The sequence below is a fragment of the Pinus tabuliformis genome, chromosome Q, assembly GCF_031772625.1.
Source record: "Pinus tabuliformis cultivar Carrire ecotype Pingquan chromosome Q, CPIR1, whole genome shotgun sequence".
Lineage (NCBI taxonomy): Eukaryota > Viridiplantae > Streptophyta > Pinopsida > Pinales > Pinaceae > Pinus > Pinus tabuliformis.
The window spans coordinates 518605047-518619925 of record NC_142296.1 but is presented as its reverse complement, the minus strand read 5'-3'; the positions used below and the strand labels follow the sequence as shown (position 1 = coordinate 518619925).

General features: G+C 39.7%; 1 pseudogene; it reads right to left on the bottom strand.

Moving 5' to 3' along the window:
* Positions 1–11799: 11799 nt before the first annotated feature.
* On the bottom strand, positions 11800–14082 carry LOC149220453 (cullin-1 pseudogene; annotated as a pseudogene).
* Between the last annotated feature and the right edge of the window lie 797 nt (positions 14083–14879).

The window sequence follows — 14879 nt, the reverse complement described above, 5'->3', positions numbered from 1 at the left end:
AGGCAAAAGCGATGGTGAACCAAGCACTTTCCAAGAAATAGAGGAAAGGATACTCACAGATGCCCCCTCATCAATGATGGTACCATCCATGACCATTCTGTATATTTGAACGATAATTCGGAATGGTATGCTTGCTGGAAAACAGGGTCTGCCTAGTTGGTTCCAGTCGAAGGATACAACTAGGTTGCTTGGTGGTGGGACCGAGTAGACGGCCGGGTATTGCTCTGATGAACTTCCTTCCTGCGATAAAGGAATGGGTGGATTGCCCCCGTGTTCGTCGGAGTCTGTGTTGATGAAGAGAATTTGGACGGTGCCATCCTTATCCTCTTCAGTGACTGTATCATTCGAAGATAAAACCTCTGAAGGCAAGACCGGGTCAACTGCCGCCTTGACCTTTTGACTTTCGTCTGGTATGGATTCAGTTGGTTTATCTTCAATGATAGACGCTTCAGCTGACCACTTGAGCGGGCCAGCTGGATTCTTAACTAACGAAGGACTCGGCAAGAGTTTTTTATATCCAGGAGGAAGTCGTAACGGTGAAACCGGACGATCTTCCAAGACTCTTTTAGCCTCGTCTAAGAAGGGACAACGGTGGAGGACATGGTCACCTTCGCACAATATACAGGGAGGTCTAGTTCTCCCTTTTTGTCCTGGGACTTCACTTTCGCTAGTTGACGGTGTGCTTTCAACATGGCCATCAGAGGTTGACGACACTGGATTGTGCAAATGGGGAGACCAGTCCCTTAGTATCCGAGGGATGCAGGGACAATCTCTGTGAAAGTGGTCTCCCTTGCAAATGACACATGGCGATTTAGGGCTGGTCAGTGCTGTGTGTGGATTTTCATTAGACGACACTTGCTTTCCCTTATTTGCCTTTGGCTCCTTCTTCTTTTTCTCTTTCTTCTTATTTTCCTTCTTCTCCTTAGGAACTCGGTTTTTAGCTTTACCAGTCCCGTGAAGCGAAGAGGAAGGAAGAGAGGAAGAATTAGAAGAAGTAGAGGGTTGGTGGGAAACTCTGGACTCGTCTAATTGCTGATTTGACTGTTCAGGAATAGTGGTGTTCTAAACAACATTGGTTGAGAAGAGCTAGACTAGCAAGCCAATTGTCAGTCCTGGAAGCGACAATGTGGCCATATGGGGCGCACCAACATCTCCCCAAGAGGAGAAGGGACTAGGATTTCCACCAAGGGGAATTCCTTGGTTGGTAGGCTCCATTTTCTCAACCTAAAGATCAACGCAGGAAAAAGGGGTGATTATTCCGTTTAAAATAAATTTTAACGATGCTCAGACACAACTTGCTTTTTCAATTTTAAAGAGTCGAGAAAAAGCAAAAGATGACTCTAGTCTCCTTCGATTTTTAATGAGCCTGAAGTGACAAGTGCTCAGATGGACCTTTTCCGTTAAGGAGTCTGTAAAGGAACGAAAGGGACTGCTCTGGAGTTCTAGGTAGAGGGTGTGCCAAACCAATCGCAAAACCGCAGAATACTTTTTAGGGTACGGGCGGTCGATCTTCCCGAATGCTGTGTTCAGTGCATTGCGATCAGTAGGGCGGCCAACACGGCTTCCTATGGATAAAGGTTTTATGCCTATAGGGGTCTCCCAATATATACTCGACGGTACGTGGGAGCACAATCCATACTGGCACTTATCATCTCTCAGGAGGAATCACCCAACCATCAGTGAGGCGAACAGTTACCAAGTTTTACGACGCCGGAACACGTCTCTAGCCTAGACCTCTATGTTGTGCGTTAAGTTCCAATGCGTTGTTAAGTTCATTCAATTTATTTTAGGTTGATCTTTCTTAGAAGTTTTCCTTTTTGGATCACCACGAGATGTAGATACAATTCCTAAATGCAGTCTAAAGATGATAAGCAAGCTTTTATCTCTTTTCAACAATGAAAATCCTAGCTACAAGGGGAAAAGAAAGACACAATCTTTTCTCAAAGAGCATAGAGCACACTGTAAATGCACTTTTCCTAAATCAAATCATGCAAACTGTCAAAATGCAAATGCACATATGCATGTATTTGTTTTCACTTTCTTAATATTGATGCCTAAAAAGAAAGTTGTTGTACAAATTTGAATTCGATTTCAAGTGAAAAACACAAACAAGCTTCTTTTTCGAAAGCAACAAAGTAGAGATGATTACGAAACTTTATGATTTTGAAATAAACACTTGTTTCGACACTAGAAATTCATAAATTCAAACCAAAAGACAAAAGTAAAAGCGTAATCAACTGTCAACAACAAACAAACTTACTCCAAAGATCAAAACGACACTTTACGACAGGTCTAGATCTAAGGGCGACAATATGACTAGTTTACTTTTGTAATGGGAAACTGCAAATGATGTAACAAATACACAAAAACAAATACAGTTTCTTTTATACAACTAAGGCAGAATTAAGGCAAAGAAAATGGGTTTTCAGATAGGTACACACACTGATAACAGGCTACAAAAGTCAGAGATAAAACTGAGCAAAATGAAGCAGAGAACCACAACTGCACAGGGCAAAGGCTGATCAACGCACCTGTTGCACAGAGAAACTGAATTGCAGCGCAGGTAGCCCTCTCGGGACCTGCGTTGAAATGCAGAACCTCTTCACAGAGCCTGCGCTGAAGCAGAAACGAGAATTGTCTCTGGGTTCTGGGTCACGGTTTGCAGTTTAATCTACGGTTGTCAATAAGGTACAATTAGAGGGATGATTTAAAGGAGGACTAAGAGCTATCACAAAGGGCAATTAGCACATTTTTGGATTAGCTGTTCAGATCATAAACAGGCCCAGTAAATGGACTAGAGTAGCAGATCTCTACTTTGCATTTGTAAATGGAAAATGCAGTTCGATTCTTCACTCCTAAGTTTATGAGAAGAACAACAATAGAAACACAAATAAACTAACTAGATACGTTCCCCAGCGGAGTCGCCAATTTGCTGTTGGGAAAAGTATCCATTGAGAATGCCCCTATCCCACTCTAAGGTGTGACAGTGCCTTAGCAACAAACAAGGAAAACTATTTTCGTATTCTTCTTTATGAAATGTAAACGAAGAGGAAGGATGTAACTAACCTATGTCTTTCGCTAGTTTGTTGATCCAATCGCTCTCCTCTTTGTTCGCTTCCCGCTGCCTGCTCTCTTATTGGCCCAGCTTCACCAAGTTCCTGCAAGATCACAGAAAAGGAAACTACACAAAAGACATAGATTTACATTCATAAATAGCTTAGGATCAGATTAAGCTAAACATGCAAATATAACAAAACATCATTGATATACAAGCATATAGGAGAAACTCAAATAGTTTTATTGATATGATAAGAAAGTCCAAGAGGAGATACAACCAAGTGAGTCCCGATCCAGCATCTACCTCCCAGCAAAGGAATCCCTTCCTCACCTCCAACAAAGCATAAATCACCGAATGCACTAATCTCAATCTCAAACCAACAGCAATTCTCTAGAAAGTACAAAATTCCAGCCTCTGGATCTCTGGGATGAGGGATCCATATATAGATGTAAGCAGAAAGGATGAGTCAGCTTATGTTTTGACTTGTGGCTTCTCTCTGTCAGTTCTTGCTTCCACTTGGAGGCTGAGAGCCTCTTACTCATCACTAGTTGAATTCAGTGAGGCAAGTGTCATTGGAGAAGATCCTGGAAGCTTCCATTATCTTTCCACCTCATTGAATGAGCTTGCCATTTGTCATTTCCCACTCAACGCACCCTGATAGTGCATTCACCTACGTTGCAACGCACCTAGCCAGTGTATTTGGGTGCTTTGCAATGCAGGCAACTAGTGGAGCCTCTGAATTGATCCTGATTTGACTATTTTTGAGCAGTTTTTGGTGGAGAACTTCTGGGAGAAGCTGTCATTTGTTGACCTTGTTTCTTTAGGAGCTGTAACAACATCTTTAGGGACTTAGGATCCCTTGGTTTATGGAAATTTCATGCTTATAGCTGTAAGGCACAAAAATGTCTATAACAATTTGAACCTCCATCTTCTTCAAATATCCCAAGTTTATTGCTTACGGTTTCCATGAGGAGGTTTACATTACGATTTATATCTACGACTTGTTGTTCTGGCGGCGAAATCGACACCTCTATAGGATCGCGATGGTCATTCATAGATTCCGTGGCCATGATTAGGGTTGTACAATTTTTGTGCCTAAAAATCTATATCCCCCCTAAATATCCACAAAATACCCAAAGAAACTTGGCTTTGATACCAATATGATCCATAAACTACCATGGATATTCCACTCGACAATTTTTCACAACATATATGATAATATTATATTTAAAATCTAAAATTTTATGCTATTAAAGTTTTACTATGTTTCTAGAGTTGTAGATTTTATTGTGAATAGTGAAATCATTTAAATGAAAATTATGCAGAAAAAAGGATGGAAAAATAAAATTTCACACACACATGAGGCACAAAATTTTCTCTGGGCCGGAAACCCATTTGGGAAAAAAAATTAGCTGGAAGGTGAGGTTGCTCTAAATACAGAGAAGTATGGTGTGTGGCCATGATTTGTTATAGTGCAAATAATCCTCTCTTTTTTGTCAACCTCCTATCCCTCTTGCCTATTTTTGCTCAGTTATGGAACAAATGCACTCGAAATAATGAAATTCCTTTTGCTCCTAGTGGCCCAATTATAACACAATTTGATATCCTACTAGTGGTTAAGTTTGGCGACCTCAAAACTTAACTAGAGCTACAATATAGACACTTATAGAGTATTTTACATCATAATCACATGCAAAACCCATTTTCCATGAATAATGGGGGATATCATAGCATCCTCCTGAATTATGTGTGTGAAAACAATTAATTCAACTTCTGAGTGGCATAACTTTCACATAAAAACTACGATTGATGTGCTTCTTGCACTGTTGGAATGATATGTGTGTAGAAGAAATAAAAAGGTATGAAACTAGAGAAATAAAATTAACATGCACCAAAATTTCCTATAACCTTTGAGGTGTGAGCTTATCTAATTAATTAAATGATTAACCCTTTAACCCATTACTACACTAAAGATGATCATACCAATTACCACACCGTTCCTAATGAAATGTACTTAATACTCAATATGAAGAACGCTATTCCAATGAATAGCATATTAAAATATAGTTCAAGAAACAAAAATATTTCATGTTTAATATTTCATGAAAATGCCACACAGTTTCTAATGAAATATACTTAATGCTTACTATCCTCTGGTGTGATTTTGAACTGATGGTACCCATAGAACCCATCAGTGAAGGAATACGCCTCCTAGTCAACTACATTATCCAACACCTCATCAGTGAATGGAGTTGAGAAAGGATCATGTACAAAAGCGTCATTTAACTTCTTGATATTTATGCATATCTTTATTTCATCCTTTTGCTTCTTTTCTTGTACCACCATTTGGATTATCTAATCAGATTCTTCTACCAGCTCAATGATGCTTATTATGAGCATCTTGTCTAGCTCTAAGTGGACCTTCTCCTTATACTTCAGATTGAGGTGGTAAGGTCTTTCTTAACCAGCTTTGTGTCAGGTTTTAACGTGATCTTCATAACACCCATGTCTCCCATTATCCCTTTCAACTTTGTAAACTTGGTACGGAACAAATCCTAGTATTTGCAGAGCAATTTAGTGACCTTATACACCATTGACTCATCTTAGTAATCTCCAATATTCGTGAATTTGGGCTATGCCTCTGTACCGATATTTACCTGTTTCATTTTCAGTGGCGCGTTTATATCAGGATTCTCAATTTGCGGTCCCTCAACCTCACAGTGACCCTCTATTTCAGGGATGTTAACCTTTCACGAATCCTCATCTTCTTCTTCAACAATCACACTATAGAATTCCAACACGTGGTTCAGCTGAGAAGTCCAATCAGGTCTAAAGAATCTTGCGGTATCCTAAAGATTTTTGCTTTCACTTCTTGTAGCACCTTGTCAATATAGTCAAACCCATCTTCAAAGCTGAATGTCATGATGAATCCTTCACGTAGAATATACATTCACCTATACCATGGCGGAGCTCTGTTTCCAAGTACCAATTCATCAGTATGACATCCAAGGTGTGACAGAACAAGTGCACCCATTCAGGTTGGGGCTTCATTCCATAAGCCTCAGCCCATTTCTCCAAGTGTGAGCATGGATCATCCCTCCCATAATATTTGTTTGTCATTCGTACCCCACCATATTGCAGGTATATTGTGCAGTTCCCAGTCGAAATCCTAGAAGCGCTGCTTTTCTGGTAGTTCTCTCTCAAATGCATCCAAAAATACATCTACATCATTAAGGGCATCATAAGTGGGTAGATATCTTACCTCTGACGACACACAATGCAGTGACCGGGTCATCATGTTACAGCTTAGGGTGGTTACTTCATGTAACCGATTCTGCCAACACTTTAATCCTTCATTAGAGTCTGAGGTGCAGGAACTCTCGCGATTCGACGTAATTCATCCATCCGCTATTGGATTCACCCAATATTGGTCTCGTGTTGTTATCTTATATATACAGTCCAATTCTTCATCGCTCTCATAATTGTGGATAAGTTCAATATAGTGCGATCCTTTAGCAGGATCTAGGGCTACTATTACGCGGAGTGGTTTCTTCTCGAATATCATCTTTAACTTCTCTAGGTTGATTACCACGTTCATATCAGTAGCCCAATCAATGCCAAGGAGTGCAAGGTAGGGGTTACTATCATTCACAATTTCTATTACTTCAAAGTCAGCCAATGTGCTTGCACCTTCAATATCTACAGTCACCCCTTGCAGCCGCCACATGGGGATGATCTTTTGGTTATTTTCCATCCTTAACTAAATTGAAGACCACTGCAGCATGGGTTTTCCCATCCATTCCTAAGTCTGCTTTGGTAGGACGTTTGCGTCTGACCCCAGATCCAAAATAACCTAATCCATTTCATATTCTCCTATCTACGCGGTCAGCCTCATCTCTCGTCCTGTTCTTGTTTTATGCTTACCAATCTTTCGTACCACACGCGGTTCACCTAGAGTGTTTCTGGAGCATCTATTTATAAGCTCCTGTAATCCCTTCACGGCGTTCGTACCATGCACTAGCTTCATGAAGGTCTCTAGAAAGGTCGTAACCGTAGAAGGGTCCATCTCCTGATCTGGCTTATGCTTGCTCCCTCAGGTGGAGGCCTTAGTGAATCTCTCCTTTGCTTCGACGAATGTTTCGCTTGTGCCCTCCAAATCAAATTTAGCCCTCCTTCGTTGGAGCTTTGTGAACCCATGTGCTGTCTTAGAGTTGTTTCCCCTTATCATCCACTTGCTGCAATTCGACTTCAGAGCACTATATTCACATTCAGATCGTCTTCAAGAGGCTCAAAACTCATCATATGTAGGTTTTAAGTTGGCTAAGGTGGTAACACCCTTTTGTCACGTATCCTCGCTATTAGCGTAGGACAGTCCTCCTTTTCATGATCAAACAAACTGAAATATTTGCACAACGGACGCATTGGGTTAGTGCAATCACATGCATAGTGTCCTGGTCCTCCACAATTGTAGTAGATTAGCTATCCCCGACCTCTGCAAGGTCCTCCCCCACCTCTGCCTTATCTGCGCCCCTGAAACCCTATTCCAACCATCCCTGTACTCTAGTTAAGGGGCCGCGTTTCTCCCTGAACCCTATAGGCAAGAGTTTTGTCCATCATCAATTCATAACTTTTGTAGTTGTGCTCATCATGCCCTACCAACCTGCAGAAGTTGTAGAACAGTTGTCATAGTGTTTGTACAAACTTTTGCAGCAAATGATATTTATCCGTTGTATGTTTTCCTACTACATGACATATAGCGCACCACAACGTAGGCCCTGCGCTCAGTCCTGCTTGAGCTTCCGGCCTCAAAGGCATCATTCCTCCTCCTATAATATAGTTCTAAAAGATTGGGCAATGGTCTTTTTCATGCCCCTGGCCCTTGCATTTCAGGCGCCATACCTCTTCGTGCACCTCTGGTCGAACTGTTATGTCCTGCTTTAAACTTTGCATTTCAAGGCAAAGATTTTGCAGCTACGCATGGATCTGTTAAAACCCCAGATTCAAATCTTGTAGCAATGTTTCATGCAGTCTCATTGCAATCTCCAAGGCCTCTGCGTGATTCGTAATCTTCTGTTGTGATAGTGCAACCCTTAGGTGTGGCAGGAGCGAAGCCACGAACCACTCGTTGCATTGTCCATCTGTTAAGTTCATATTAGCTTCGTGAATTTTACAGTTCAACCTATGATCTAATTCCCAAGCTGTCTCACCTAGTTCCATCACAGTTTCCTTGAACCCCACAATCGGATGTGCCTCGAATTTAGGCCTAATGATCTCTTTATTCAGCGTGATTTGGATGTCCACCACCCCAACGTGTGGGTTATCATTACAATACTTGATGTACCAGTTAGTGCATGATCCTGAAAAGAACTATCTAATGTTTCCTTATTCATGTGATCATCTGTGATGCCCTGAGCTTCCCATACTACTTTCACAATGAACCAAAATTGGTCCGGGCCCTCATTTCCCAAGCCTTTAAACAAAGGTAGCCTCACTGAATTCGCCATGCTGAACTATCGTGGAGGTGGTGGTGGTATGGGTCAAGTCACAGGTGATGGTGGTGAAGTTGGAGGTGGTGTGCATGAAGGTGGAAGTCGTGGGAATCCTTGTCTTATTAACAGAATTGTACTTCACAGAGAAGCATGTACTACTCGTTCATCACCCAATGGAGGTGAAATCAATGGACTATATTCAGGACCCTTTCTTCCTTTGTTCCTGTAATTCTTTCCACTTCGCGTAGCCCCGAACATCAAGGTAGTTGCATAACCCATTTTTCGCACAATAAATTCTTAATCCAGGTATTCAAAGACTTCAAGTACTTACCTCGTCGATCTTTGAAAAAGAGCTGCTCCTCCTCACTATAGCTAATAGAGGTATCGATTGTGAATTTAGTGACAAATCCTCCTATGATGCGATTGAGCCAATGATCGATATCACGAGTGATCTTATCCTTACAGGCTTCCAGTATTTGTACTAACTTTAGGGTCCAAGAAACAGGACCGTCATGTCTCCACGTTCCTTGGCTATCCGCTAGCTTCGATATCCACTCATATAACTCAACTGGAAGTGAGCAGAAAAAGATCTCATGGATTTCTATATACAGGTACCTCTGCAGCCACTGTTCCTTTGTCAGTGATGGCTTTTTGTTCTCATGCACCGTGAATTTGTGGATCTTCCTATCCAACCAATCTTCAACCTCTTTCTTAGTTGGATTCTAGTGATACGACATCACACATCTCTTATGCAAATTCCGGTCCCAACAACGGAACCATTTGTTGGTTGCATGGGGCCTGACCCAGGTTCAGTGTTAGTTAGCCAAACAAATCCCTACACTACTAGCCCTTTCGACATCAACCCGCAGAGTGTAGACTGAAGTCTCACCCAAAGCAGTATGGGGGGATGCTAGGACCAAGGATCTGCACCCTGAGATGGTCATGATATCATTTTATAACCTTTGTTCCTGCTTTCGCCTAGGTCACTAAGTTCTAGGATCCATTAGTCTAGCCCTTTGTTCCGCTCTTCAATACCTCCGCGAAGGAGTACGATTAGCCTTTGCGTAGCCTAACCGCAGTTCAGGTACTTTGCGTTACTATGACAACGTATTGTACAAGTTCCCAAGTTATCTTCAATGTTTTATTTATCTTACAAAACTATCAGAGTTAGCATGCCTAAATAGATATTCTTACTTGTGTTCGCTTAATTAAGATAGTCACATATATTCATGTATCACATTAACATTTGCATATTAAACCCAAAATGCAATATAACCAGATGCATTAACAATAAATAAAGACACAAAATTTGTAGAATACTTCTCTTTATTGATATCTTCATACTATTACAGACTGTCTCTTCCCTATGCACACAGCTGTAGGGTTCGCACACTCAGCTGTGGATTTCCACCCTAGGCCTCTGCGCATTCAGCCGCAGAGCCTCTACGTACAATATGACCCGAAACTTAGACTTCTGTAAGGACTTCCTCCTTATTGCTTAAGTCTTCCAACTTACTTATTTTTTTTAGAGCTTACTTACTTAGCTCTTTTTATACAATCCCATGGTCTACAGACCATGGGTGGATCTTTACAACCAATTTTACACTTTACAAAATAAGGGCAGAAAGCCCTTTATGAATCATGACACCTTCGCGCTCTGGGACCAAAAAATGCGGAGAGTTTACAACTTTATTACAAGCCGCAGAGCCTCTACGTACAATATGACCCGAAACTTAGACTTCTGTAAGGACTTCCTCCTTATTGCTTAAGTCTTCCAACTTACTTATTTTTTTTAGAGCTTACTTACTTAGCTCTTTTTATACAATCCCATGGTCTACAGACCATGGGTGGATCTTTACAACCAATTTTACACTTTACAAAATGAGGGCGGAAAGCCCTTTATGAATCATGACACCTTCGCGCTCTGGGACCAAAAAATGCGGAGAGTTTACAACTTTATTACAAAACTTGACCGAAAACATGGGCTTTTAACCCCAAAACTGTCCTTGGGGGATCCTGTTCCCAACAAGGCATGTCACCCATTTCTATAAATCTATGAAATTTAATATAAGTCAACACTTTCACCCTCCCCCCATGTTCAAACACACAAAAAAAACTCTATGTTCATGGATTTGTTATGCAAATTGAATATCAAACGCAACCATATTATGTCCCTCACTCTAAACAGACTTCTCTTCTCTATGGTAATCATGCTTAGCCTTGTACTTTTTCCAAGACTTCTTCATTATGTCCTCATCTTCTCAAGAAATATGTCTACCATTAAAGCATCCCCTATGAGACCATCACTCGTTTTTCCTACTATCCATACACAATATCCAAAGGTGAAAGTGGAAAATATCAAAAACAAGTTTAAAATGGGGACTTATTAATAGAAGTACAGATTGCTCTATTATAAGAATCTATATATAAATACACACATACACAATAAGTTCTCATCAAAAGTCTTTAGGTGCTTCTATTTGCAACCCCTCAAAAGATGGCTTATGTTATCCCATCCATCTATCGATGGAATGTTGTATACCTATTTAACTTCATGTCCATCTTCTCCCAATACATAGTCCATAATGCACTAAAAAGTGTAGCATATCTCTATGAAATGAAGCTCCTAAAGTGTGTAGCATCCCTCTATGAAATGAAGCTCCTAAAGTGTAGTATCCTAAAGTGCATCCAAACTTGTTGAAAGAATAACTTTACTATTTACCATATTATGTGGCTTTAAATATTACTCTATATAATTAAAAAAAATACCCCATAAATACAAATTATTTTTTTCCGATAAATAATAAATTTTAATAAAATAAATAAATAACTTAATAATATAAATTTGGAAGTATGCCGTAAAAACTGCTTCTGCTTGGGTAAGAGCTCGTCTTCGGACGTAAGGAAACAGGTTAACGGCCCAAGACCCAGAGGCATCTGGCAGGAGTGAAAGCCTACTCCCTTACGGACCACCAGCGGGTTATTACAGGTGGCGTGGTTTTCCTTGATAACAGTGATGAGTCAAACCGACATTCGCGGATAGCAGCCAGAGATGGCTGTCCTCACTGTTGGTTTGACACCTGAGTTTGATAGGTTTTGCCACCTTCGGGAAAAAAAACTTAATTTTTTTTTTAACATAAAAATATCAATTATTCATTATTTTATAATCATCCTGCAATATTTTGAAAAACCCAAATTTTCCAATCTCACATTTTAATCCTACCATCCTTTTCGCTACTACCTTCATAGGCTTCAAGGTATATATCTTAACAAATCAACTTCTTTTGTGTCTCGTTCCAAGAACTCCCTCTCAATCAGATCTTCAATCCGCCTTTTAATTCGCATGAAATCTACCTTGAATAGCTTTTCAAGTTCCTGAGCACATTCACTCACAAGTATTTTGTATTGTAAAACCCTTTTTGCCTTCATAATGCGTACTATCGATGCATCAATAAGAAAACGTCTATCCTTATGAATATCCTCCTCCGATGATTTTTTCTTGTCGCTAAGCAGTGGCATTGGAAGTTTTATCTTCCCTTTTTTATGTGTAAAATTAAAATTGATTTTGAAGTCATCTGATGCAGTTACCGTGGTCGTATCTGGAATCTTGACAAGAATTTTATACTTGTCACAGGCCAGTGAATATAGAAGTCCATCAATTTCTTCCTCTGCCAAATTCAAGTGCTTTTTGATGTTGGAATAACTCAACTTTTCAGAGGCATTGAACAACAATAATATTGTTGTTTGGCAAGTTGTTGCTATCAGTTTTATTGATCTTCTATCAAACTTACCAATTATAGTACAGGATCCCAAGGAATATATCCATTTAAGTTTTTGATGTTGGGCTTCTGCGGAATAATAGTCTGTAAACGCTTCAACACATCTAACCATCTCTGGAGGTAAATTAATGTGAGGGCACTTGTATGTTGGCCAAAATTTAGTTGTCAGCACTGCAGCTGTAAACTCTATTCCAAGATGTATATTTCTATTGTTTTTAAGATATGTTTCGAAATTACTTTGTCTCTCCTGCGATCCTATCCAATCCGTTAGCATGCCCGCAATCTGTGACGTTAATTGGGCACCACATTTCTGCTTCATCTTTGACAATATGCTCTGCTCATGATCAATATTTGCACTTTTGCCGAGCAGAATTCGGCGAGTTAGTTTTTCCTTGTAGGATTCAACAAACACATCTTTATCCCAGATATACTCTACAAATTCCACCACATTTTCAATTATATCGTCCCCTCTCAACTTTTCATTACTGCTAACAGTATCACAAAGTGTAGCCAGCCATTCAGCACTGGTACTTCCTGCAATTCCTTTATTACAGATCGCCTCAAATACTTCTTTTAAAGCCCTGGAAAAAGCAGTGTTCTGTTGTGCATATTTCTTATATTGGTCACGTAATTCTATGACCGTCCTCACAAATGCAGACACATCCTGCAACAATAAGCTTTTATCCATTCTCCCTGCATTATTCTGGATTACAGCATCTTCAAATTGTTTAACAGGTGGTGTTACTTCACTAATAACATGCTGCTTAAAAATAATAGCAATTGATTCCCAGCCATTGGGTACTCGATCAAATAAAACCCCATCATCAAAATATCGTTATATCTATGTTCCCTGAGCAACGCAAGGCATCCTGAATTTTCATCCGCAACAAAATGTGTAGTGTAATGGGAAAACAGTGCATTTTCCAGTTTGTGAAATAGCCTTTGCTCGCAAATATCTAGCAACTCTGGCAAATATCTGGCAACTTTTTCCTTCTGGCGTATAGGAATTTTGTAAAAACCATGAAGCAGGCTTCCGAGAATAGATATCTCCAGTATGTTCCAACATGGCCACTTCAAAAACATTTGTATAGAAATCCATGTGAACCTCCACAAAAATGGCCACAACATCCTTCAAAAGAGTCTCATTTCTAACTGGCTCTCCTTCTTGCTCTTCGTCAATAACAACAATCACTGCTTTCTTCACATTATTTCCCATTTTCCCCAAAACCAGGTCTCGGAAGTACATGATTCCAACTTCTCTGACCGAAGGAAGACGATACTTATCAGTGAAGTAGCGATCTAAATATTCGAAGAAAACAAACTTCATATAACGGAGCATCGCCTTGAAAATTTTCCAGCGTTTCACAAGTTCTCTCAACAACACCTGATTATCATTCTGTTCGCTCAAATTCGGTAAAACCATAAAGGTGACGTACTCTTTAATGCAATCCTCGTATCTGTTATAAATATAGAGTTGTCTCTCATAAATTTGGTTATGGTGACTGCACATGTTATAGACGGTACTGTAAATAGCCACTTTCTCGTCCGCAGCCACCTCAAAGTTGACATCTTCTTCCAACCGGCTACTCAGCTGTAGGAAAGCTTTGTAAATAAAAGCCCAACATTCTTCCAGATCAACCATATATTTGTCTTTCTTGGCCTTATTGACAATAGCCCATCCTTCTTGCAGGTTTATGATACTTCCACTTCCACTTCCACTGCCACTGCCACTGCCACTGCCACTGCTCGTCGTCATGGTCATTTTGAGGAGCGAATACTCGGTGATCAGAAGCTTTGGCGACCCGAGAAGGTGAAGCCTTCTTATATGATTGTAAGTGGGCACCACTTGTGAATGTGGTGTGCATTTCTTGATATAATGGTAATGTACCACTCGCCACGGTTGAGTCGGCGGCTTCGGTATGAGCCCATTTTCATCATATTTATGTCTAGTTCCTTGGTTTCGTTTATTTCCCAGGTTTCACCCTTTCATATATTTTGTCGATAATAATAATTCAAAATTTGAATAATAATAATACATACTTACAGGTAAACGAAACTAAACTATGATAGTGTTATTTTCTTTAATAATAATAATAATAATACATAACCTACAAGTAAACTAAACTAAACTATGATAGTGTTATTTTCTTTTTTCTTTATTATTGATGGTGTTTTCTTTTGGAATTACCAAATTGCTTTTAAAATGAAATTTTATATTATTTTATATTACCATGTCACTGTGTGTTTATTTTATTTTTAATATATCCTCGATTTTGTGTAAATCACATAATTGAGCCTAGGTGAGAGCTTGAATTGTTTCCTTACCATGATATAATGATAGGCCATTTTTCTTCAACAACATCAACTTGTGGCTAAGAACAAGGGATCTAGACCTTAGAACTAGAACTATTGTGACATATCTCAAGGTATATAATCTACTGCTATAAATCCATTTCATTGAACATATAGATATACAATTCCACCCTTCACCACTGAAAAAAAGGTTAGAAAAAAATAGACCTTTATATTCATGGATTTCATATGCATGTTGGA